General features: G+C 38.6%; 1 protein-coding gene across 5 annotated transcripts in view; it reads right to left on the bottom strand.

Annotated features, from left to right (window-relative positions):
* Positions 1–26,860, bottom strand: part of SCEL (sciellin) — a 580,338-nt gene that overhangs the window by 283,217 nt on the left and 270,261 nt on the right. The window lies entirely within an intron of this gene.

The raw sequence follows: 26,860 nt of genomic DNA, 5'->3' as shown, positions 1-26,860 counted from the left end.
ACTTTCAAATCGCGAATGGAAATTATGAAGTGCTGGATACATTCTGAAATTCTATTCACAATTACACTTTGGATTAAAACGTAATGATAGGCACTCTGTTAAAAATCCTTGTAAATCTATGTAAAATTAAAAAACGCAAATGTAAAGCATATATATAGGAACACTGAAAATGTTTAGCCTATTGCTTCAAATGTATAATGCAAATATGCAGCAGAAGTAGGTTCAAAGCACCACAATTTCCTCTATGATCTCCCTATAGGCCAGAAGGTCCAGGAAGCACACTAATGAACTCACCTCTTCTGGTTTATTCCAGTAGGTTTTGTTGTTTCAACATCAAGATCAGATTTTTGGCTTTAGAAAGAATACAATCATAGTTAATATTGTCATACATGTACTTAATCTAAAGGCCAGCAGGTGAAGCAACATAGGTTGCACAAGCATTACTTAAGGGAAGACTTTCCTCTTTGCAATGCTTGTTTGCTTAAGATATTGCTTTTGCCAATGTTTGTACATTTGGTGTGCAAGCAGTGGTAAATACAAAAGCAGAATCCCTCCATCTTTACTTCCAAGAGTCCCATCATGTTGCGCCTTGACAAGACATAACTACCATGCTGGAGGTATGGAAAGCAACACTCCAGGATGGCCGTCATCTTGTATCTGAAAGCAATTTGACCGCCATCTTGGAAGTATACAAAATATTACTCCGAGGTGACTGTCACATTGTATTTATATGCAACATAACAGCCATTTTGGAAAGCTATTGGTTTACCAATGCTTGCTATGTACGTCAAAAGAATTGCAAAGCCAATATCCCAAGCATTGGCCACAGCCTACCCGGGACAGCAGAGTAAGGAGAGAGATAGTGAAAGCACAGGATTAATATGAAAATTTCCCTAAATGGCTGAGAAGCCACCACAAAGGGAAGACGATGTGGATCACTTTCACCAAGTAATATCCTATGGAATACCTTGGCCTTTAAGGACACCCTATACAACCGATGGCAAGTCCTTATGACTACATGACACGCAATGGCTGAAGCGGGCTGACTGGAAACCAACTCTGTATATGTACGTATGTGCCAAGCACTCCAAGGTCCTCATTACATTGGGAATCTTAAATGCATCAATATTGATGGCACCTGATAAAACCAGACCTTTCAGGGGGTTGGAATTTAAGAGTTGGGAGTCATAGCACCTATTAAATGTGTTTATGGTGTAAAACTAGTATTCTGGTGTTTACTGCATCAAAATCCACATGTTGTGAGAAATATCAGTCATTTTTACCCTCTTAAACACTGGAAGGTTTTACCTGCCTAAATTTAACAGGAAATGCAATCACATCGAGTTTCCGCCAGAGAAATATATTTAACATAAACTATTGTTACAACTACTTTAAAACCGGTTCTCAGCTGGGGCCAAGAGATTGTAGATTACTCCATTTGAGCACCCGAGGACCCTGAGCAGAGAAAACGAAATCTAACTCAGTTGCATTGATGGGTTTAGAGTGATCTTATTTGAAAATACAATGCAGGAATTGAGAACCTATGTTTCTGCTATGGATCAAGACAAAACTCTAGTACCTCTGTCAAGTTTTTGAGCATTGAGGAGCATCCAAATTTCTTCATGATAATTCCAAGACAAATATATTACAACACTACAACAGTGAAATGTCAAACAAAGTTATAAATGTGCAGAAACATTGTTTCAAGCCTTTTCTTGATCACTATGCCAGCTGGACGACAATTACATCACAGGTATCCATCAATGTTAGTTTCAGAGATGCCGACATTGAGAGGTTGGAAATATATTAATTATCTGTCGCTGCATGATGCCAGGATGACTCTTTTTGGCTGTCTCCTTGTGGAGAAGTTCAAATGACTGGTGTATGCATTGTAACAGAATTGATTAAAAAGTAGAAAAGTCACTTTATCAAAGGAAGATGAAAACTGTTGGTATCAAACTTTAAATCAGAAGGTATGTGCTTTCATGAACAGATGATGAACATAAATGCACAAACCAAAGGACTAGGTGTGGATATTACTTTTTAAGGAGAATATGATATTTATGATTCGCATCAGTAGTGAGTTAAAATGAGAACCCAAAAATCACCCAACAGCTTTGCTGAAATAATGTGACATAGGCATGGGTACTTATGTCATCATCAAAAAAGAATGGAGCAAGAACTAGAGTAGAAAACTATACTGAAACGGTTACTTCTTGCTGTATTTCCCTGCTGCACTTCCAATGTCAATGAAAGTGCCAAGATCTGGATCTCTAATAATAAAAAGATGAATGTAAAGGTTAACAAGACCACAAGAAAAATGACTCACCTAAAGTTATGTAATTACAAAGGGGAGAAAAACGAGAGCAACAAGAAAACCTTGTAATATTCCACAGATCTGTTAGATGTATTATGCAATAGAGGGTAGCACTAGATTTTTACTGCTTTGATCACCAGCATCAATGGTGGCTTTTGGGTTGCACCATTGAGTGCAATACAATGCAAGCCCTCACCAACTTTCTCTTCATACAATGAGCTCTTGGATGACCTGAGGAAAATAACTTAATTAACTATATGATGGAACCTGATAAAATCACATCGTTGAGGGGTTTGAAATTTAGGAGCTGGGAGTCATAGCACCTATTAAAAGTGTTTATGGAATAAAACTAGTATTCTGGTGTTTACTGCATCAAAATCCACAGGTTGTGAGATATATCAGTAATTTTTACCCTCTTAAGCACTGGAAGGTTTTACCTCCCTAAATTTAACAGGACATGCAATCACATCGAGTTTCCGCCAGGGCAATATATTTAACATAAACTATTGTTACAACTACTTTAAAACTGGTTCTCAGCTGGGGCCAAAAGATTGTAGGATACTCCATTTGAGCACCCGAGGACCCTGAGCAGAGAAAATGAAATCTACCTCAGTTGCATTGATGGGTTTAGAGTTATCTTATTTGAAAATACAATGCAAGAATTGAGAACCTATGTTTCTGCAATGGATCAAGACAAAACTCTAGTTCCTCTGTCAAGTTTTTGAGCATTGAGGAACTTCCAAATTTCTTCATGATAATTCCAAGACAAATATATTCCAACACTACACCAGTGAAATGTCAAACAAAGGTATAAATGCGCAGAAACATTGTTTCAGGCATTTTCTTGATCACTATGCCAGCTGGACGACAATTACATCACAGGTATCCATCAATGTTAGTTTCAGAGATGCCGACATTGAGAGGTTGGAAATATATTAATTATCTGTCGCTGCGTGATGCCAGGATGACTCTTTTTGGCTGTCTCCTTGTGGAGAAGTTCAAATGACTGTTGTATGCATTGTAACAGAATTGATTAAAAAACTAGAAAAGTCACTTTATCAAAGGAAGATGAAAACTGTTGGTATCAAACTTTAAACCAGAAGACATGTGCTTCCATGCACAGATGATGAACATAAATGCAGAAACCACAGGACTAAGTGGATACTAATTTTTAAGGAGAATAGGAGATTTATGCTTTGCATCAGTAGTGAGATAAAATGAGACAGTGAATACGAGCAATGAGAACCCAAAAATCAACCAACCGCTTTGCTGAAATGATGTGACATAGGCATGGCTACTTATGTCATCATAAAAGAAAGGAGCAAGAACTAGAGTTGAAAACTATACTGAGAGAGTTACCTCTTGCTGTATTTCCCTGCTGCACTTCCAATTTCAATGAAAGTGCCAAGGTCTGGATCTCTAATAATAAAAAGATGAATGTAAAGGTTAACAAGACCACAAGAAAAATGACTCACCTAAAGGTATGTCATTACAAAGGGGAGAAAAACGAGAGTAACATATAGACCTTATAATATTTCACAGATCTGTCAGGTGTTTCATGCAATAGAGGGTAGCACTAGATTTTTACTGCTTTGATCACCAGCATCAATGGTGGCTTTTGGGCTGCACCTCTGAGTACAATACAATGCAATCCCTCACCAGCTTTCTCTTCAGACAATGAGCTCTTGGATGACCTGAAGGAATTAACTTAGTTAACTTTAGTTTTTTATGGTATTGGCTATTCCTATTCTAAACCTCCGCTACTGATAATTACAATGCTGAGTGTGGCTAAGGGGCGGCTGCACAAGAAGGATTACTTCCATTTAGAAGAAGCTTATGGTAAATGTACTCTGTCATTTTTTAATCATCCCAGTGGAGATTGTTACTATCAGTTCTCATGTGCATTTGAAACAGCATCTTAGAACGAAACTACAAAGAAATGATCATGACTATACTGTGTAATGCCTGGACGAAGACTTCACCTCTTGTAGGGCGTCTAGGTGATTGCAGCATTGATTTTCTGTGCCAAGCAGTAGTGAGTAATCTGATGTGATGCATGACTGCTTGGTTCGACTTGACCCCTTTTGCAGAACTTCAAGTAGTTAATTCACTTGTCAAAAATCTATGAGTGTGTAATGGACTTTATGCGCCTTGTCCAGCACAGCTTCTGAAAGAATGCTTATGAACCTTGGTGCCTATCCATGAAGTAAATTGTGATCCTATTTTCTGGCTACAGGTATTCTGCCAGACAGTTCACGGAAACAACTGTTATGCCCAGGCTTAAGAAACAAGTATATCAGCTACATGATCAATGCAACTTCAATAATAAATCTATCTTTTCATAGAAATTAAAATTTTGGCTTACATTCCATAAAGTAGAAACATTATTTCCCTCAAAAAGAAAATGAGGAAAAACTAGGTGTATTTCCAGCCAATCTCGAAACGTATGAAAGTCACTGAGTCTGTCTAAAGTTGATATCAAAAGGGGTATTTTCAAACATGTTGTGATATTCTAGAAAAAAAGAGACTGAAGCAAGGGAATTACATGACCAATCTTGTAGTGCTTAACGCCACTTTCAAATATGGGGCAGGGCATTGCCCACCAGAACATCGGTAAAAGTGACATTCCGGTGGTGCAATTCCCTTGTAAATATGCCCCTAAAGGCTAGGACTAGTTCAGCACTTAAGGATCAGAGTATTGTCCTAATATTCGTCAATGAGATAGGCTAGGCCTATGATGAATGTTTTCCTTTTGGAGAGACATATCCCACTGAACCCAAATTTTCATTACCATTGCATGTTTCCCACAAAAAGTTAAAACAAAAATTGACAGACTCTATCTCTGGGGTACAGTTATTTCAGAGAGAGGATGTTTATAAGAGAATAGTGTGGTACGGTGATAACAGTTGGCCTTTCCTTTTCTTTTATTTATGCATTGTATTGTTTTAGATTTTCACCATAAGATGATTTTATTACTTTTTTGTCCATGCATGGGGTCAACTATACTTTCAAATCGCGAATGGAAATTATTAAGTGCTGGATACATTCTGAAATTCTATTCACAATTACACTTTGGATTAAAACGTAATGATAGGCACTCTGTTAAAAATCCTTGTAAATCTATGTAAAATTAAAAAACGCAAATGTAAAGCATATATATAGGAACACTGAAAATGTTTAGCCTATTGCTTCAAATGTATAATGCAAATATGCAGCAGAAGTAGGTTCAAAGCACCACAATTTCCTCTATGATCTCCCTATAGGCCAGAAGGTCCAGGAAGCACACTAATGAACTCACCTCTTCTGGTTTATTCCAGTAGGTTTTGTTGTTTCAACATCAAGATCAGATTTTTGGCTTTAGAAAGAATACAATCATAGTTAATATTGTCATACATGTACTTAATCTAAAGGCCAGCAGGTGAAGCAACATAGGTTGCACAAGCATTACTTAAGGGAAGACTTTCCTCTTTGCAATGCTTGTTTGCTTAAGATATTGCTTTTGCCAATGTTTGTACATTTGGTGTGCAATCAGTGGTAAATACAAAAGCAGAATCCCTCCATCTTTACTTCCATCTTTAGTCCCATCATGTTGCGCCTTGACAAGACATAACTACCATGCTGGAGGTATGGAAAGCAACACTCCAGGATGGCCGTCATCTTGTATCTGAAAGCAATTTGACCGCCATCTTGGAAGTATACAAAATAATACTCCGAGGTGACTGTCACATTGTATTTATATGCAACATAACAGCCATTTTGGAAAGCTATTGGTTTACCAATTCTTGCTATGTACGTCAAAAGAATTGCAAAGCCAATATCCCAAGCATTGGCCACAGCCTACCCGGGACAGCAGAGTAAGGAGAGAGATAGTGAAAGCACAGGATTAATATGAAAATTTCCCTAAATGGCTGAGAAGCCACCACAAAGGGAAGAAGATGTGGATCACTTTCACCAAGTAATATCCTATGGAATACCTTGGCCTTTAAGGACACCCTATACAACCGATGGCAAGTCCTTATGACTACATGACACGCAATGGCTGAAGCGGGCTGACTGGAAACCAACTCTGTATATGTACGTATGTGCCAAGCACTCCAAGGTCCTCATTACATTGGGAATCTTAAATGCATCAATATTGATGGCACCTGATAAAACCAGACCTTTCAGGGGGTTGGAATTTAAGAGTTGGGAGTCATAGCACCTATTAAACGTGTTTATGGTGTAAAACTAGTATTCTGGTGTTTACTGCATCAAAATCCACATGTTGTGAGAAATATCAGTCATTTTTACCCTCTTAAACACTGGAAGGTTTTACCTGCCTAAATTTAACAGGAAATGCAATCACATCGAGTTTCCGCCAGAGAAATATATTTAACATAAACTATTGTTACAACTACTTTAAAACTGGTTCTCAGCTGGGGCCAAGAGATTGTAGATTACTCCATTTGAGCACCGAGGACCCTGAGCAGAGAAAACGAAATCTAACTCAGTTGCATTGATGGGTTTAGAGTGATCTTATTTGAAAATACAATGCAGGAATTGAGAACCTATGTTTCTGCTATGGATCAAGACAAAACTCTAGTTCCTCTGTCAAGTTTTTGAGCATTGAGGAGCTTCCAAATTTCTTCATGATAATTCCAAGACAAATATATTACAACACTACAACAGTGAAATGTCAAACAAAGTTATAAATGTGCAGAAACATTGTTTCAAGCCTTTTCTTGATCACTATGCCAGCTGGACGACAATTACATCACAGGTATCCATCAATGTTAGTTTCAGAGATGCCGACATTGAGAGGTTGGAAATATATTAATTATCTGTCGCTGCATGATGCCAGGATGACTCTTTTTGGCTGTCTCCTTGTGGAGAAGTTCAAATGACTGCTGTATGCATTGTAACAGAATTGATTAAAAAGTAGAAAAGTCACTTTATCAAAGGAAGATGAAAACTGTTGGTATCAAACTTTAAATCAGAAGATATGTGCTTTCATGAACAGATGATGAACATAAATGCACAAACCAAAGGACTAGGTGTGGATATTACTTTTTAAGGAGAATATGATATTTATGCTTCGCATCAGTAGTGAGTTAAAATGAGAACCCAAAAATCACCCAACAGCTATGCTGAAATAATGTGACATAGGCATGGGTACTTATGTCATCATCAAAAAAGAATGGAGCAAGAACTAGAGTAGAAAACTATACTGAAACGGTTACCTCTTGCTGTATTTCCCTGCTGCACTTCCAATGTCAATGAAAGTGCCAAGATCTGGATCTCTAATAATAAAAAGATGAATGTAAAGGTTAACAAGACCACAAGAAAAATGACTCACCTAAAGTTATGTAATTACAAAGGGGAGAAAAACGAGAGCAACAAGAAAACCTTGTAATATTCCACAGATCTGTTAGATGTATTACGCAATAGAGGGTAGCACTTGATTTTTACTGCTTTGATCACCAGCATCCATGGTGGCTTTTGGGTTGCACCATTGAGTGCAATACAATGCAAGCCCTCACCAACTTTCTCTTCATACAATGAGCTCTTGGATGACCTGAGGAAAATAACTTAATTAACTATATGATGGAACCTGATAAAATCACATTGTTGAGGGGTTTGAAATTTAGGAGCTGGGAGTCATAGCACCTATTAAAAGTGTTTATGGAATAAAACTAGTATTCTGGTGTTTACTGCATCAAAATCCACAGGTTGTGAGATATATCAGTAATTTTTACCCTCTTAAGCACTGGAAGGTTTTACCTCCCTAAATTTAACAGGACATGCAATCACATCGAGTTTCCGCCAGGGCAATATATTTAACATAAACTATTGTTACAACTACTTTAAAACTGGTTCTCAGCTGGGGCCAAAAGATTGTAGGATACTCCATTTGAGCACCCGAGGACCCTGAGCAGAGAAAATGAAATCTACCTCAGTTGCATTGATGGGTTTAGAGTTATCTTATTTGAAAATACAATGCAAGAATTGAGAACCTATGTTTCTGCAATGGATCAAGACAAAACTCTAGTTCCTCTGTCAAGTTTTTGAGCATTGAGGAACTTCCAAATTTCTTCATGATAATTCCAAGACAAATATATTCCAACACTACACCAGTGAAATGTCAAACAAAGGTATAAATGCGCAGAAACATTGTTTCAGGCATTTTCTTGATCACTATGCCAGCTGGACGACAATTACATCACAGGTATCCATCAATGTTAGTTTCAGAGATGCCGACATTGAGAGGTTGGAAATATATTAATTATCTGTCGCTGCGTGATGCCAGGATGACTCTTTTTGGCTGTCTCCTTGTGGAGAAGTTCAAATGACTGTTGTATGCATTGTAACAGAATTGATTAAAAAACTAGAAAAGTCACTTTATCAAAGGAAGATGAAAACTGTTGGTATCAAACTTTAAACCAGAAGACATGTGCTTCCATGCACAGATGATGAACATAAATGCAGAAACCACAGGACTAAGTGGATACTAATTTTTAAGGAGAATAGGAGATTTATGCTTTGCATCAGTAGTGAGATAAAATGAGACAGTGAATACGAGCAATGAGAACCCAAATATCAACCAACCGCTTTGCTGAAATGATGTGACATAGGCATGGCTACTTATGTCATCATAAAAGAAAGGAGCAAGAACTAGAGTTGAAAACTATACTGAGCGAGTTACCTCTTGCTGTATTTCCCTGCTGCACTTCCAATTTCAATGAAAGTGCCAAGGTCTGGATCTCTAATAATAAAAAGATGAATGTAAAGGTTAACAAGACCACAAGAAAAATGACTCACCTAAAGGTATGTCATTACAAAGGGGAGAAAAACGAGAGTAACATATAGACCTTATAATATTTCACAGATCTGTCAGGTGTTTCATGCAATAGAGGGTAGCACTAGATTTTTACTGCTTTGATCACCAGCATCAATGGTGGCTTTTGGGCTGCACCTCTGAGTACAATACAATGCAATCCCTCACCAGCTTTCTCTTCAGACAATGAGCTCTTGGATGACCTGAAGGAATTAACTTAGTTAACTTTAGTTTTTTATGGTATTGGCTATTCCTATTCTAAACCTCCGCTACTGATAATTACAATGCTGAGTGTGGCTAAGGGGCGGCTGCACAAGAAGGATTACTTCCATTTAGAAGAAGCTTATGGTAAATGTACTCTGTCATTTTTTAATCATCCCAGTGGAGATTGTTACTATCAGTTCTCATGTGCATTTGAAACAGCATCTTAGAACGAAACTACAAAGAAATGATCATGACTATACTGTGTAATGCCTGGACGAAGACTTCACCTCTTGTAGGGCGTCTAGAAGACCGGAGGCTACCATTATGCATATTACTTTTAATGCGTCACCAAGCAGCCGCTACATCACAAAGAACAAAGGTTCCAGAATGGAACAACAGGAAAACATTGGTCGTGAGGACATAACAATCTGCCTCTTTTAAATGCGGCTCCAAGCAGATAAGTCTATCTTACTACTTCTCTTCTTTGTTGCTTAATACTGTTTGATTGACTTTATTTCTGATTGACTTTTACATACCTATTTTATTCAATGTTTTTTATTACTCAATTGTTTACTCAATTGTTAACTTTGTATACCCACAATGGGGTAATTTTCACTTGTTTATAGGGACTCCTCCCTTCCCCTTCCCTTCCTGTCGGTCTACCAAGTTCCTACTGTGGTCCTTGGTCCCTTCCTACCCCTTACCCTGTAGCTCTCCCCACGCTTCCCTCACTCTCGGGTTTCCTTCCCGACATTTATTTATTTTTCTTTACCTTACTTTCGCCTACACCTCCAAACGCGTTGGTAATTGTTTGGCATCGGGTTAATTGAATCCCGTAGCGTTCCGATGATTGCGCTGGAAATGGATTGTTTTCGGGTTATTTTGACCCTCGTGTAGCCTTGAGTTTATTCTTTCCCCGCGCGAGACTCGCATATTTCTTCAAAGCGAGGAAACTGCCTTGGCAGCACACGCGCAACGTCCGCGTGTTGCCAAGGATCTTTCCTTTAATCCCTTTCAAGTGCTTCACAACGAGCGCGAGCAGAACTCTCTCTTGCTCGTTGCTTTCTAACGTCGTACATATCTCTCCTCATCTTTCAAACGATTTCCTTTTAGGCAATAGCCCTATTTTTATTGGATTAACTCCTTGTTTAAGGGAATCCTTGCACAAAGGAAATTTTGAATACTACAACAATATTCTGTTTAAGGGAAATTGATTTATTCCTTTCAGGAAGACAATCCCTTCTCTACTTCCCTCATTTATTTTTTAAAAAAAAGAGTGCCTAATTTTATTTACTCTATTATATAAAAAATAAAAAAAAATAAAAAAAAAAAAAGGTAAGATTAGAATAAATATAAAATAGTGATCCCTTACAAGGATCTGATATTCCTTAATTTGTGCTCTACCCCCCTTTTTAACATGTCTGATATAGACTCGGATGAGGCTACCGCCCCCATCCCTAATTTTGATAATGAGGCAATCAAAAGTATGGTTCACGATCAAATGAGATCCTGTATGTTGTCTACCTTTTCAAAAGTTATGTCATCAAAAAGGTCTCTCCCCACAGAGGAGAACGAAATTCAACATTCCTTTGCTGATGATGATCTCATTGAGATACGGGGGAAAAGGTCTAAAAAGACAAAAAATATTGAGCCTATCCCCAAGAGCACGATGGGAGGTCTCAGCACCTCAAAATTTTCGGGAGGTCTTCGCACCTCAAATACTTCAGGTGTCCCTTGCGGCACAACTCTTAAAGGTGTCCCCTGCGGCACAACTCTTAAAGGTGTCCCTTGCGGCACAAAATACACGGGTGTCCCTAGCGGCACAAATTATCAAAGTGCTCACATAATTGATACACATCTTGACCAAGATGATGACGATGATTTTAACGATGACGATGCCTCTGATTTCCCAGACGAATATATCCTGGATCTAGATGAGGAGGAAGAGGACTTTAATTCTCTACCCTTAGATGATGACCTGCCTTCCTCTTCAAAAGATACCATCCTTGATCCTTTAGGCGGAGAAATGTTTTCCCCCCTTAATATTATGCATCCAAGAAGCAACGAGTGGTTCCCACAGGAACACGTTGGTAAATTCATAACTAAATGGCTAAGAACCTCTCTAGAAAGGGACACACGTAACTTACTAAGATCTGAATGCTCTAGACCTTTTATTGAACATAAGGTTTGTCAAACACCAAATCTCGACCCTGAACTAATCAAGTACCTTTTTAAACTCGGCAGAGATCCAAGAAAAGGCATGGAAAGATCCTTTAAAATCTGCCAGGATCGTTTACTAGACGTACTCGGTCCTCTGGCTAAAATCATAGACGCCGCAGAAGATAGCTACCTCAATGGCTCCTCTTTAAATACTGAGCTAATCCGAGGTTGGAGCCAAAGGGCACTGGTTTTCTTGGGCAATGCTAATGCCAGCATTATTTCGGAGAGAAGGAGAATTGTTCTCACCAAAATTAGTCCGAAATTGAGTGACCTAGCGGATAAGGAAAGCACTAACAACCCTAAAGGGCTATTATTTGGCGAAGATTTGATCAAGACTTTGAGTAAATACGTCTCTACCTTTACCGCTCTTGACAAAGCTAACCAAAACATGAAAAGAGTTTTCAACAACTACAACCTTTTTGGCAGGGCCGGAAGAAGAGGCCAATCTTCCGGCCGCTTCAACCGAAGGCCATATTCCAGGTCCAGGGGCTACGGAGGAAGAGGCTACCAACCCTCAAACACTCCCCAATTCTACCCCCCAAGAGGGAGGGGATTTCGCACGAGAAACTTCAGAGGAAGAGGGACATCCAACGACTTCAACCCTCAAAGTGAGTACTTTCTTTCCTACCAATTCCCCTTCCCCCTCTCCAAAAGTAGGAGGCAGACTAAAACTGTTTGCTCACAATTGGAAACTAATTACCCAAGACCCTTGGGTTCTGAGTACGGTGAGTGGGTTTATGATAGACTTCATAGATACCCTGATTCAATCTTCTCTACCGAAAAGCATTCCCTTATCCATAGATCAGGAAAAAATTATAGAAGAAGAGATCTCTTCGATGCTTCTAAAAGGAGCGATAATAGAGGTTCCCTCCCATTTTATGACTTTTGTGAGCACACTTTTCTTAGTAGAGAAAAAAGACAAGGGTTGGAGACCCGTTATAAATTTAAGAGAACTCAACAAATTCCTTGTGTACAGACACTTCAAGATGGAAGGAATCCATCTCTTGAGAGATCTTCTTCTAGAAGGAGATTGGCTAATCAAATTAGATCTGAAAGATGCTTATTTTACAATCCCGGTGTCCAAATGCCATCAACCCTTTCTCCAGTTTATATGGAAGAATCATCTTTTCCAGTTTCAAGCCCTTCCCTTCGGCCTCTCCTCTGCCCCTTGGTGTTTCACCAAGGTGATGAGGGCTGTCGCCTCATGCATACGGGAAAATGGCATCCGCCTTATCATATACCTGGACGATATCCTCATCCTGTCTCAAGATCAGTCTCAAATTATCCAAGACATGAATTTTGTAATAAACCTCCTAGAAACTCTGGGTTTTATAATAAACAGAGAAAAGTCAATTCTTATTCCATCAAAAGATTTAGAATTTCTGGGTTTCACCGTCGACACTACGAATTGTCTGCTGCTCCTTCCTTCCAAGAAAATTGCAAAAATAAGGAAAGTTATAAGACACGTTCTCAATCAAAAGGATTTATCCTTAAGGGAACTAGCCAGACTTCTCGGTCTCCTCTCCTCTTCCATTCAGGCGATCTTCCCGGGCCCACTGAACTATCGAGCCCTCCAAAGGATAAAAGGGAAGGCTCTAAGAGCAGGTCTATGGTACGGAGATCGAATCTCTCTCGACCAAGATTCCATTCTGGAACTCAATTGGTGGTTAGACAACCTAGACGCTTGGAATGGTCGGGCGATCTTTGGGTCAACCCCAGATTTTGTCCTAGAATCAGATGCCAGTCTTCACGGATGGGGTGCATGTTTCCTAGATCAGAACACAGGTGGAGTGTGGTCTCAAGTAGAATCCTCCCACCATATAAACTTTCTAGAGCTTACTGCCGGTCTCTATGCTCTTATGAGCTTCAGGAAATTCCTGCATGGAAGATCTGTTGTCCTAAAGATGGACAACATATCTGCTGTCGCCTACATAAACCGTCTTGGTGGTACAAAATCCTCAGACCTGTCAAACCTAGCGAAGAAACTTTGGATGTTCTGTCTAGAACACAAGATCTCCCTAAGAGCAGAATATCTCCCAGGGAAATCGAATCTTTATGCCGATTGGAACTCAAGGTTCCTCCTGGATCACAGCGACTGGAAGCTCAACACCTCTGTTTTCAATTCTCTCAACAATTTTTGGGGTCCTTTCCAAATAGCTCTCTTTGCGAGCAGACTATCTTTCCAAGTTTTGAATTACTTCAGCTGGATGCCCGACCCGGGTGCTCTAGCAGTGAATGCATTTCTCCAATGCTGGAATGGGGTCAACGCCTATGCCTTTCCCCCCTTCGCAATGATACAGAGAGTGCTCCAGAAGGTCAGGCTTCAACAAGCTTCAATCGTCCTAGTGACTCCCTTCTGGCCATCCCAAGCTTGGTTCCCAACTACTCTGGAACTCTCTTGCGACATTCCCTTCCTAATTCCCCCCCACGCAGATCTCCTCACAGACGTGGACGGTCACATTCACCCTCTAGTCCTATCAGGGAATTTGAACCTTCTTGCTTGGAGAGTGTCAGGAGATCCAATCATCTCTCGGGACTTTCATCAACAGCTTCGACTCTCCTCCGCGAGTCTTGGGCTCCCGGTACACACTACCGGTATAACAACATATGGAAGGTTTGGTTACGTTGGTGCTTGGAAAGGAACCTGGATCCCGTGGAGGCTCCTATCGTTCACATAGTTAATTTCCTAGTCGTTCAATTCGAAAGAGGCCTTAGTTATAGATCTATTAATTGCTATAGATCAGCTATCTCAGCAGGCCATGCTCTTGTTAATGGTAAAACAATAGGCAAAAACAACATTGTTTGTCGAGTCCTCAAAAGTATCAGACTCAGAAGACCTCCTAAACCTAGATACCAATCCCTTTGGGATGTCAATACTATTCTTGACCTCTTCTCTAGTTGGCCAGACAATAACCTTTTGAGTAGAAAGAACCTCTCAATCAAACTAGCCACTCTACTTTGTTTGGTTTCTTGCCGTAGAGTCTCTGATGTTAAGGCTCTCGATATTTCATATAGATCCTATGACATGTTTGGAGTCAATTTCGATTTGTACAGGAGAACTAAAACTATGTCTGACTCTATCTTTTACCCCAAATTTGACGTTCACCCTAAACTTTGTGTTGTTAACTGTATGAAGGAATATGACTTTAGAATGAGTTCTCTCCGTCCTTCTGGTGAGAATCAATTACTTATCTCTTTCGTTAAACCTCATTTAGGTATTAGCTCTGCTTCTATCTCCAGATGGGTTAAAACCGTTATGAATCTAGCAGGTATTGATCTAAATATTTTTAAACCTCACTCTATCAGAGGCGCGATGGCCAGCAAATCCTTTTACTCAGGTGGTAAGTTGATTGATATTCTTAAAGCTGCTGATTGGTCTAACTCTACTACTTTTGCTAAGCATTATTGTAAACCAATCTCTCATATGTCTGATGTTGTTCTTAATAACTACCAACATGCATAATGGTAGCCTCCGGTCTTGTAATGAAATTGCGATTCTCCTATTACCATGACTAGAGAATCTAGATTTCATTAAAGACACGGAGGCTAACATTATCCCTCCCACCCTTCCCGGGTGGTTGATTTTATAATGAATTTTATATTGTTATTCTATTGTATCTCATTTTTACTCGTTTGCTCAATGTCTATTTGCATTATTTATTTCTGCTGTTCGCAAGTTTTTTCTCTTTCAAAGTATTATACTATTTCTTATATTTGTCCTTTCTTTGCAGATAATCCTTCATAAACATCTCGTTTTTCATCTTTGGAGAAGTTACTTTTTCCTTTCTGGTGTCCTCTCTTCGTTTGATACCTTCTAGACTACCTGAAGATCCAACATGGAATCTATAGTTTTTTGGGACTCATCTTTCTTCTTTCCGCATTTTAAAAGAGGCAGATTGTTATGTCCTCACGACCAATGTTTTCCTGTTGTTCCATTCTGGAACCTTTGTTCTTTGTGATGTAGCGGCTGCTTGGTGACGCATTAAAAGTAATATGCATAATGTTAGCCTCCGTGTCTTTAATGAAATCTAGATTCTCTAGTCATGGTAATAGGAGAATCGCAATTGCAGCATTGATTTTCTGTGCCAAGCAGTAGTGAGTAATCTGATGTGATGCATGACTGCTTGGTTCGACTTGACCCCTTTTGCAGAACTTCAAGCTAGTTAATTCACTTGTCAAAAATCTATGAGTGTGTAATGGACTTTATGCGCCTTGTCCAGCACAGCTTCTGAAAGAATGCTTATGAACCTTGGTGCCTATCCATGAAGTAAATTGTGATCCTATTTTCTGGCTACAGGTATTCTGCCAGACAGTTCACGGAAACAACTGTTATGCCCAGGCTTAAGAAACAAGTATATCAGCTACATGATCAATGCAACTTCAATAATAAATCTATCTTTTCATAGAAATTAAAATTTTGGCTTACATTCCATAAAGTAGAAACATTATTTCCCTCAAAAAGAAAATGAGGAAAAACTAGGTGTATTTCCAGCCAATCTCGAAACGTATGAAAGTCACTGAGTCTGTCTAAAGTTGATATCAAAAGGGGTATTTTCAAACATGTTGTGATATTCTAGAAAAAAAGAGACTGAAGCAAGGGAATTACATGACCAATCTTGTAGTGCTTAACGCCACTTTCAAATATGGGGCAGGGCATTGCCCACCAGAACATCGGTAAAAGTGACATTCCGGTGGTAAATTCCCTTGTAAATATGCCCCTAAAGGCTAGGACTAGTTCAGCACTTAAGGATCAGAGTATTGTCCTAATATTCGTCAATGAGATAGGCTAGGCCTATGATGAATGTTTTCCTTTTGGAGAGACATATCCCACTGAACCCAAATTTTCATTACCATTGCATGTTTCCCACAAAAAGTTAAAACAAAAATTGACAGACTCTATCTCTGGGGTACAGTTATTTTAGAGAGAGGATGTTTATAAGAGAATAGTGTGGTACGGTGATAACAGTTGGCCTTTCCTTTTCTTTTATTTATGCATTGTATTGTTTTAGATTTTCACCATAAGATGATTTTATTACTTTTTTGTCCATGCATGGGGTCAACTATACTTTCAAATCGCGAATGGAAATTATGAAGTGCTGGATACATTCTGAAATTCTATTCACAATTACACTTTGGATTAAAACGTAATGATAGGCACTCTGTTAAAAATCCTTGTAAATCTATGTAAAATTAAAAAACGCAAATGTAAAGCATATATATAGGAACACTGAAAATGTTTAGCCTATTGCTTCAAATGTATAATGCAAATATGCAGCAGAAGTAGGTTCAAAGCACCACAATTTCCTCTATGATCTCCCTATAGACCAGAAGGTCCAGGAAGCACACTAATAAACTCACCTCTTCTGGTTTATTCCAGTAGGTTTTGTTGTTTCAACATCAAGATCAGATTTTTGGCTTTAGAAAGAATACAATCATAGTTAATATTGTCATACATGTACTTAATCTAAAGGCCAGCAGGTGAAGCAACATAGGTTGCACAAGCATTACTTAAGGGAAGACTTTCCTCTTTGCAATGCTTGTTTGCTTAAGATATTGCTTTTGCCAATGTTTGTACATTTGGTGTGCAAGCAGTGGTAAATACAAAAGCAGAATCCCTCCATCTTTACTTCCAAGAGTCCCATCATGTTGCGCCTTGACAAGACATAACTACCATGCTGGAGGTATGGAAAGCAACACTCCAGGATGGCCGTCATCTTGTATCTGAAAGCAATTTGACCGCCATCTTCGAAGTATACAAAATAATACTCCGAGGTGACTGTCACATTGTATTTATATGCAACATAACAGCCATTTTGGAAAGCTATTGGTTTACCAATGCTTGCTATGTACGTCAAAAGAATTGCAAAGCCAATATCCCAAGCATTGGCCACAGCCTACCCGGGACAGCAGAGTAAGGAGAGAGATAGTGAAAGCACAGGATTAATATGAAAATTTCCCTAAATGGCTGAGAAGCCACCACAAAGGGAAGAAGATGTGGATCACTTTCACCAAGTAATATCCTATGGAATACCTTGGCCTTTAAGGACACCCTATACAACCGATGGCAAGTCCTTATGACTACATGACACGCAATGGCTGAAGCGGGCTGACTGGAAACCAACTCTGTATATGTACGTATGTGCCAAGCACTCCAAGGTCCTCATTACATTGGGAATCTTAAATGCATCAATATTGATGGCACCTGATAAAACCAGACCTTTCAGGGGGTTGGAATTTAAGAGTTGGGAGTCATAGCACCTATTAAACGTGTTTATGGTATAAAACTAGTATTCTGGTGTTTACTGCATCAAAATCCACATGTTGTGAGAAATATCAGTCATTTTTACCCTCTTAAACACTGGAAGTTTTTACCTGCCTAAATTTAACAGGACATGCAATCACATCGAGTTTCCGCCAGAGAAATATATTTAACATAAACTATTGTTACAACTACTTTAAAACCGGTTCTCAGCTGGGGCCAAGAGATTGTAGATTACTCCATTTGAGCACCCGAGGACCCTGAGCAGAGAAAACGAAATCTAACTCAGTTGCATTGATGGGTTTAGAGTGATCTTATTTGAAAATACAATGCAGGAATTGAGAACCTATGTTTCTGCTATGGATCAAGACAAAACTCTAGTTCCTCTGTCAAGTTTTTGAGCATTGAGGAGCTTCCAAATTTCTTCAAGATAATTCCAAGACAAATATATTACAACACTACAACAGTGAAATGTCAAACAAAGTTATAAATGTGCAGAAACATTGTTTCAAGCCTTTTCTTGATCACTATGCCAGCTGGACGACAATTACATCACAGGTATCCATCAATGTTAGTTTCAGAGATGCCGACATTGAGAGGTTGGAAATATATTAATTATCTGTCGCTGCATGATGCCAGGATGACTCTTTTTGGCTGTCTCCTTGTGGAGAAGTTCAAATGACTGTTGTATGCATTGTAACAGAATTGATTAAAAAGTAGAAAAGTCACTTTATCAAAGGAAGATGAAAACTGTTGGTATCAAACTTTAAATCAGAAGATATGTGTTTTCATGAACAGATGATGAACATAAATGCACAAACCAAAGGACTAGGTGTGGATATTACTTTTTAAGGAGAATATGATATTTATGCTTCGCCTCAGTAGTGAGTTAAAATGAGAACCCAAAAATCACCCAACAGCTTTGCTGAAATAATGTGACATAGGCATGGGTACTTATGTCATCATCAAAAAAGAATGGAGCAAGAACTAGAGTAGAAAACTATACTGAAACGGTTACCTCTTGCTGTATTTCCCTGCTGCACTTCCAATGTCAATGAAAGTGCCAAGATCTGGATCTCTAATAATAAAAAGATGAATGTAAAGGTTAACAAGACCACAAGAAAAATGACTCACCTAAAGTTATGTAATTACAAAGGGGAGAAAAACGAGAGCAACAAGAAAACCTTGTAATATTCCACAGATCTGTTAGATGTATTATGCAATAGAGGGTAGCACTAGATTTTTACTGCTTTGATCACCAGCATCAATGGTGGCTTTTGGGTTGCACCATTGAGTGCAATACAATGCAAGCCCTCACCAACTTTCTCTTCATACAATGAGCTCTTGGATGACCTGAGGAAAATAACTTAATTAACTATATGATGGCACCTGATAAATCACATCGTTCAGGGGTTTGAAATTTAGGAGCTGGGAGTCATAGCACCTATTAAAAGTGTTTATGGAATAAAACTAGTATTCTGGTGTTTACTGCATCAAAATCCACATGTTGTGAGATATATCAGTAATTTTTACCCTCTTAAGCACTGGAAGGTTTTACCTCCCTAAATTTAACAGGACATGCAATCACATCGAGTTTCCGCCAGGGCAATATAACTATTGTTACAACTACTTTAAAACTGGTTCTCAGCTGGGGCCAAAAGATTGTAGGATACTACATTTGAGCACCCGAGGACCCTGAGCAGAGAAAATTAAATCTACCTCAGTTGCATTGATGGGTTTAGAGTTATCTTATTTGAAAATACAATGCAAGAATTGAGAACCTATGTTTCTGCAATGGATCAATACCAAACTCTAGTTCCTCTGTCAAGTTTTTGAGCATTGAGGAACTTCCAAATTTCTTCATGATAATTCCAAGACAAATATATTCCAACACTACACCAGTGAAATGTCAAACAAAGGTATAAATGCGCAGAAACATTGTTTCAGGCATTTTCTTGATCACTATGCCAGCTGGACGACAATTACATCACAGGTATCCATCAATGTTAGTTTCAGAGATGCCGACATTGAGAGGTTGGAAATATATTAATTATCTGTCGCTGCGTGATGCCAGGATGACTCTTTTTGGCTGTCTCCTTGTGGAGAAGTTCAAATGACTGTTGTATGCATTGTAACAGAATTGATTAAAAAACTAGAAAAGTCACTTTATCAAAGGAAGATGAAAACTGTTGGTATCAAACTTTAAACCAGAAGACATGTGCTTCCATGCACAGATGATGAACATAAATGCAGAAACCACAGGACTAAGTGGATACTAATTTTTAAGGAGAATAGGAGATTTATGCTTTGCATCAGTAGTGAGATAAAATGAGACAGTGAATACGAGCAATGAGAACCCAAAAATCAACCAACCGCTTTGCTGAAATGATGTGACATATGCATGGCTACTTATGTCATCATAAAAGAAAGGAGCAAGAACTAGAGTTGAAAACTATACTGAGAGAGTTACCTCTTGCTGTATTTCCCTGCTGCACTTCCAATTTCAATGAAAGTGCCAAGGTCTGGATCTCTAATAATAAAAAGATGAATGTAAAGGTTAACAAGACCACAAGAAAAATGACTCACCTAAAGGTATGTCATTACAAAGGGGAGAAAAACGAGAGTAACATATAGACCTTATAATATTTCACAGATCTGTCAGGTGTTTCATGCAATAGAGGGTAGCACTAGATTTTTACTGCTTTGATCACCAGCATCAATGGTGGCTTTTGGGCTGCACCTCTGAGTACAATACAATGCAATCCCTCACCAACTTTCTCTTCAGACAATGAGCTCTTGGATGACCTGAAGGAATTAACTTAGTTAACTTTAGTTTTTTATGGTATTGGCTATTCCTATTCTAAACCTCCGCTACTGATAATTACAATGCTGAGTGTGGCTAAGGGGCGGCTGCACAAGAAGGATTACTTCCATTTAGAAGAAGCTTATGGTAAATGTCCTCTGTCATTTTTTAATCATCCCAGTGGAGATTGTTACTATCAGTTCTCATGTGCATTTGAAACAGCATCTTAGAACGAAACTACAAAGAAATGATCATGACTGTACTGTGTAATGCCTGGAGGAAGACTTCACCTCTTGTAGGGCGTCTAGGTGATTGCAGCATTGATTTTCTGTGCCAAGCAGTAGTGAGTAATCTGATGTGATGCATGACTGCTTGGTTCGACTTGACCCCGTTTGCAGAACTTCAAGCTAGTTAATTCACTTGTCAAAAATCTATGAGTGTGTAATGGACTTTATGCGCCTTGTCCAGCACAGCTTCTGAAAGAATGCTTATGAACCTTGGTGCCTATCCATGAAGTAAATTGTGATCCTATTTTCTGGCTACAGGTATTCTGCCAGACAGTTCACGGAAACAACTGTTATGCCCAGGCTTAAGAAACAAGTATATCAGCTACGTGATCAATGCAACTTCAATAATAAATCTATCTTTTCATAGAAATTAAAATTTTGGCTTACATTCCATAAAGTAGAAACATTATTTCCCTCAAAAAGAAAATGAGGAAAAACTAGGTGTATTTCCAGCTAATCTCGAAACGTATGAAAGTCACTGAGTCTGTCTAAAGTTGATATCAAAAGGGGTATTTTCAAACATGTTATGATATTCTAGAAAAAAAGAGACTGAAGCAAGGGAATTACATGACCAATCTTGTAGTGCTTAACGCCACTTTCAAATATGGGGCAGGGCATTGCCCACCAGAACATCGGTAAAAGTGACATTCCGGTGGTGCAATTCCCTTGTAAATATGCCCCTAAAGGCTAGGACTAGTTCAGCACTTAAGGATCAGAGTATTGTCCTAATATTCGTCAATGAGATAGGCTAGGCCTATGATGAATGTTTTCCTTTTGGACAGACATATCCCACTGAACCCAAATTTTCATTACCATTGCATGTTTCCCACAAAAAGTTAAAACAAAAATTGACAGACTCTATCTCTGGGGTACAGTTATTTCAGAGAGAGGATGTTTATAAGAGAATAGTGTGGTATGGTGATAACAGTTGGCCTTTCCTTTTCTTTTATTTATGCATTGTATTGTTTTAGATTTTCACCATAAGATGATTTTATTACTTTTTTGTCCATGCATGGGGTCAACTATACTTTCAAATCGCGAATGGAAATTATGAAGTGCTGGATACATTCTGAAATTCTATTCACAATTACACTTTGGATTAAAACGTAATGATAGGCACTCTGTTAAAAATCCTTGTAAATCTATGTAAAATTAAAAAACGCAAATGTAAAGCATATATATAGGAACACTGAAAATGTTTAGCCTATTGCTTCAAATGTATAATGCAAATATGCAGCAGAAGTAGGTTCAAAGCACCACAATTTCCTCTATGATCTCCCTATAGACCAGAAGGTCCAGGAAGCACACTAATGAACTCACCTCTTCTGGTTTATTCCAGTAGGTTTTGTTGTTTCAACATCAAGATCAGATTTTTGGCTTTAGAAAGAATACAATCATAGTTAATATTGTCATACATGTACTTAATCTAAAGGCCAGCAGGTGAAGCAACATAGGTTGCACAAGCATTACTTAAGGGAAGACTTTCCTCTTTGCAATGCTTGTTTGCTTAAGATATTGCTTTTGCCAATGTTTGTACATTTGGTGTGCAAGCAGTGGTAAATACAAAAGCAGAATCCCTCCATCTTTACTTCCAAGAGTCCCATCATGTTGCGCCTTGACAAGACATAACTACCATGCTGGAGGTATGGAAAGCAACACTCCAGGATGGCCGTCATCTTGTATCTGAAAGCAATTTGACCGCCATCTTGGAAGTATACAAAATAATACTCCGAGGTGACTGTCACATTGTATTTATATGCAACATAACAGCCATTTTGGAAAGCTATTGGTTTACCAATTCTTGCTATGTACGTCAAAAGAATTGCAAAGCCAATATCCCAAGCATTGGCCACAGCCTACCCGGGACAGCAGAGTAAGGAGAGAGATAGTGAAAGCACAGGATAAATATGAAAATTTCCCTAAATGGCTGAGAAGCCCCCACAAAGGGAAGAAGATGTGGATCACTTTCACCAAGTAATATCCTATGGAATAACTTGGCCTTTAAGGACACCCTATACAACCGAAGGCAAGTCCTTATGACTACATGACACGCAATGGCTGAAGCGGGCTGACTGGAAACCAACTCTGTATATGTGCGTATGTGCCAAGCACTCCAAGGTCCTCATTACATTGGGAATCTTAAATGCATCAATATTGATGGCACCTGATAAAACCAGACCTTTCAGGGGGTTGGAATTTAAGAGTTGGGAGTCATAGCACCTATTAAACGTGTTTATGGTGTAAAACTAGTATTCTGGTGTTTACTGCATCAAAATCCACATGTTGTGAGAAATATCAGTCATTTTTACCCTCTTAAACACTGGAAGTTTTTACCTGCCTAAATTTAACAGGACATGCAATCACATCGAGTTTCCGCCAGAGAAATATATTTAACATAAACTATTGTTACAACTACTTTAAAACCGGTTCTCAGCTGGGGCCAAGAGATTGTAGATTACTCCATTTGAGCACCCGAGGACCCTGAGCAGAGAAAACGAAATCTAACTCAGTTGCATTGATGGGTTTAGAGTGATCTTATTTGAAAATACAATGCAGGAATTGAGAACCTATGTTTCTGCTATGGATCAAGACAAAACTCTAGTTCCTCTGTCAAGTTTTTGAGCATTGAGGAGCTTCCAAATTTCTTCATGATAATTCCAAGACAAATATATTACAACACTACAACAGTGAAATGTCAAACAAAGTTATAAATGTGCAGAAACATTGTTTCAAGCCTTTTCTTGATCACTATGCCAGCTGGACGACAATTACATCACAGGTATCCATCAATGTTAGTTTCAGAGATGCCGACATTGAGAGGTTGGAAATATATTAATTATCTGTCGCTGCATGATGCCAGGATGACTCTTTTTGGCTGTCTCCTTGTGGAGAAGTTCAAATGACTGTTGTATGCATTGTAACAGAATTGATTAAAAAGTAGAAAAGTCACTTTATCAAAGGAAGATGAAAACTGTTGGTATCAAACTTTAAATCAGAAGATATGTGCTTTCATGAACAGATGATGAACATAAATGCACAAACCAAAGGACTAGGTGTGGATATTACTTTTTAAGGAGAATATGATATTTATGCTTCGCATCAGTAGTGAGTTAAAATGAGAACCCAAAAATCACCCAACAGCTTTGCTGAAATAATGTGACATAGGCATGGGTACTTATGTCATCATCAAAAAAGAATGGAGCAAGAACTAGAGTAGAAAACTATACTGAAACGGTTACCTCTTGCTGTATTTCCCTGCTGCACTTCCAATGTCAATGAAAGTGCCAAGATCTGGATCTCTAATAATAAAAAGATGAATGTAAAGGTTAACAAGACCACAAGAAAAATGACTCACCTAAAGTTATGTAATTACAAAGGGGAGAAAAACGAGAGCAACAAGAAAACCTTGTAATATTCCACAGATCTGTTAGATGTATTATGCAATAGAGGGTAGCACTAGATTTTTACTGCTTTGATCACCAGCATCAATGGTGGCTTTTGGGTTGCACCATTGAGTGCAATACAATGCAAGCCCTCACCAACTTTCTCTTCATACAATGAGCTCTTGGATGACCTGAGGAAAATAACTTAATTAACTATATGATGGAACCTGATAAAATCACATCGTTGAGGGGTTTGAAATTTAGGAGCTGGGAGTCATAGCACCTATTAAAAGTGTTTATGGAATAAAACTAGTATTCTGGTGTTTACTGCATCAAAATCCACATGTTGTGAGATATATCAGTAATTTTTACCCTCTTAAGCACTGGAAGGTTTTACCTCCCTAAATTTAACAGGACATGCAATCACATCGAGTTTCCGCCAGGGCAATATAACTATTGTTACAACTACTTTAAAACTGGTTCTCAGCTGGGGCCAAAAGATTGTAGGATACTACATTTGAGCACCCGAGGACCCTGAGCAGAGAAAATTAAATCTACCTCAGTTGCATTGATGGGTTTAGAGTTATCTTATTTGAAAATACAATGCAAGAATTGAGAACCTATGTTTCTGCAATGGATCAATACCAAACTCTAGTTCCTCTGTCAAGTTTTTGAGCATTGAGGAACTTCCAAATTTCTTCATGATAATTCCAAGACAAATATATTCCAACACTACACCAGTGAAATGTCAAACAAAGGTATAAATGCACAGAAACATTGTTTCAGGCATTTTCTTGATCACTATGCCAGCTGGACGACAATTACATCACAGGTATCCATCAATGTTAGTTTCAGAGATGCCGACATTGAGAGGTTGGAAATATATTAATTATCTGTCGCTGCGTGATGCCAGGATGACTCTTTTTGGCTGTCTCCTTGTGGAGAAGTTCAAATGACTGTTGTATGCATTGTAACAGAATTGATTAAAAAACTAGAAAAGTCACTTTATCAAAGGAAGATGAAAACTGTTGGTATCAAACTTTAAACCAGAAGACATGTGCTTCCATGCACAGATGATGAACATAAATGCAGAAACCACAGGACTAAGTGGATACTAATTTTTAAGGAGAATAGGAGATTTATGCTTTGCATCAGTAGTGAGATAAAATGAGACAGTGAATACGAGCATTGAGAACACAAAAACCAACCAACCGCTTTGCTGAAATGATGTGACATAGGCATGGCTACTTATGTCATCATAAAAGAAAGGAGCAAGAACTAGAGTTGAAAATTATACTGAGAGAGTTACCTCTTGCTGTATTTCCCTGCTGCACTTCCAATTTCAATGAAAGTGCCAAGGTCTGGATCTCTAATAATAAAAAGATGAATGTAAAGGTTAACAAGACCACAAGAAAAATGACTCACCTAAAGGTATGTCATTACAAAGGGGAGAAAAACGAGAGTAACATATAGACCTTATAATATTTCACAGATCTGTCAGGTGTTTCATGCAATAGAGGGTAGCACTAGAGTTTTTACTGCTTTGATCACCAGCATCAATGGTGGCTTTTGGGCTGCACCTCTGAGTACAATACAATGCAATCCCTCACCAACTTTCTCTTCAGACAATGAGCTCTTGGATGACCTGAAGGAATTAACTTAGTTAACTTTAGTTTTTTATGGTATTGGCTATTCCTATTCTAAACCTCCGCTACTGATAATTACAATGCTGAGTGTGGCTAAGGGGCGGCTGCACAAGAAGGATTACTTCCATTTAGAAGAAGCTTATGGTAAATGTCCTCTGTCATTTTTTAATCATCCCAGTGGAGATTGTTACTATCAGTTCTCATGTGCATTTGAAACAGCATCTTAGAACGAAACTACAAAGAAATGATCATGACTATACTGTGTAATGCCTGGAGGAAGACTTCACCTCTTGTAGGGCGTCTAGGTGATTGCAGCATTGATTTTCTGTGCCAAGCAGTAGTGAGTAATCTGATGTGATGCATGACTGCTTGGTTCGACTTGACCCCTTTTGCAGAACTTCAAGCTAGTTAATTCACTTGTCAAAAATCTATGAGTGTGTAATGGACTTTATGCGCCTTGTCCAGCACAGCTTCTGAAAGAATGCTTATGAACCTTGGTGCCTATCCATGAAGTAAATTGTGATCCTATTTTCTGGCTACAGGTATTCTGCCAGACAGTTCACGGAAACAACTCTTATGCCCAGGCTTAAGAAACAAGTATATCAGCTACGTGATCAATGCAACTTCAATAATAAATCTATCTTTTCATAGAAATTAAAATTTTGGCTTACATTCCATAAAGTAGAAACATTATTTCCCTCAAAAAGAAAATGAGGAAAAACTAGGTGTATTTCCAGCCAATCTCGAAACGTATGAAAGTCACTGAGTCTGTCTAAAGTTGATATCAAAAGGGGTATTTTCAAACATGTTATGATATTCTAGAAAAAAAGAGACTGAAGCAAGGGAATTACATGACCAATCTTGTAGTGCTTAACGCCACTTTCAAATATGGGGCAGGGCATTGCCCACCAGAACATCGGTAAAAGT

Source organism: Triturus cristatus, chromosome 8 (genome assembly GCF_964204655.1).
Source record: "Triturus cristatus chromosome 8, aTriCri1.1, whole genome shotgun sequence".
NCBI lineage: Eukaryota > Metazoa > Chordata > Amphibia > Caudata > Salamandridae > Triturus > Triturus cristatus.
This window is presented reverse-complemented; position numbering and strand designations above follow the sequence as displayed.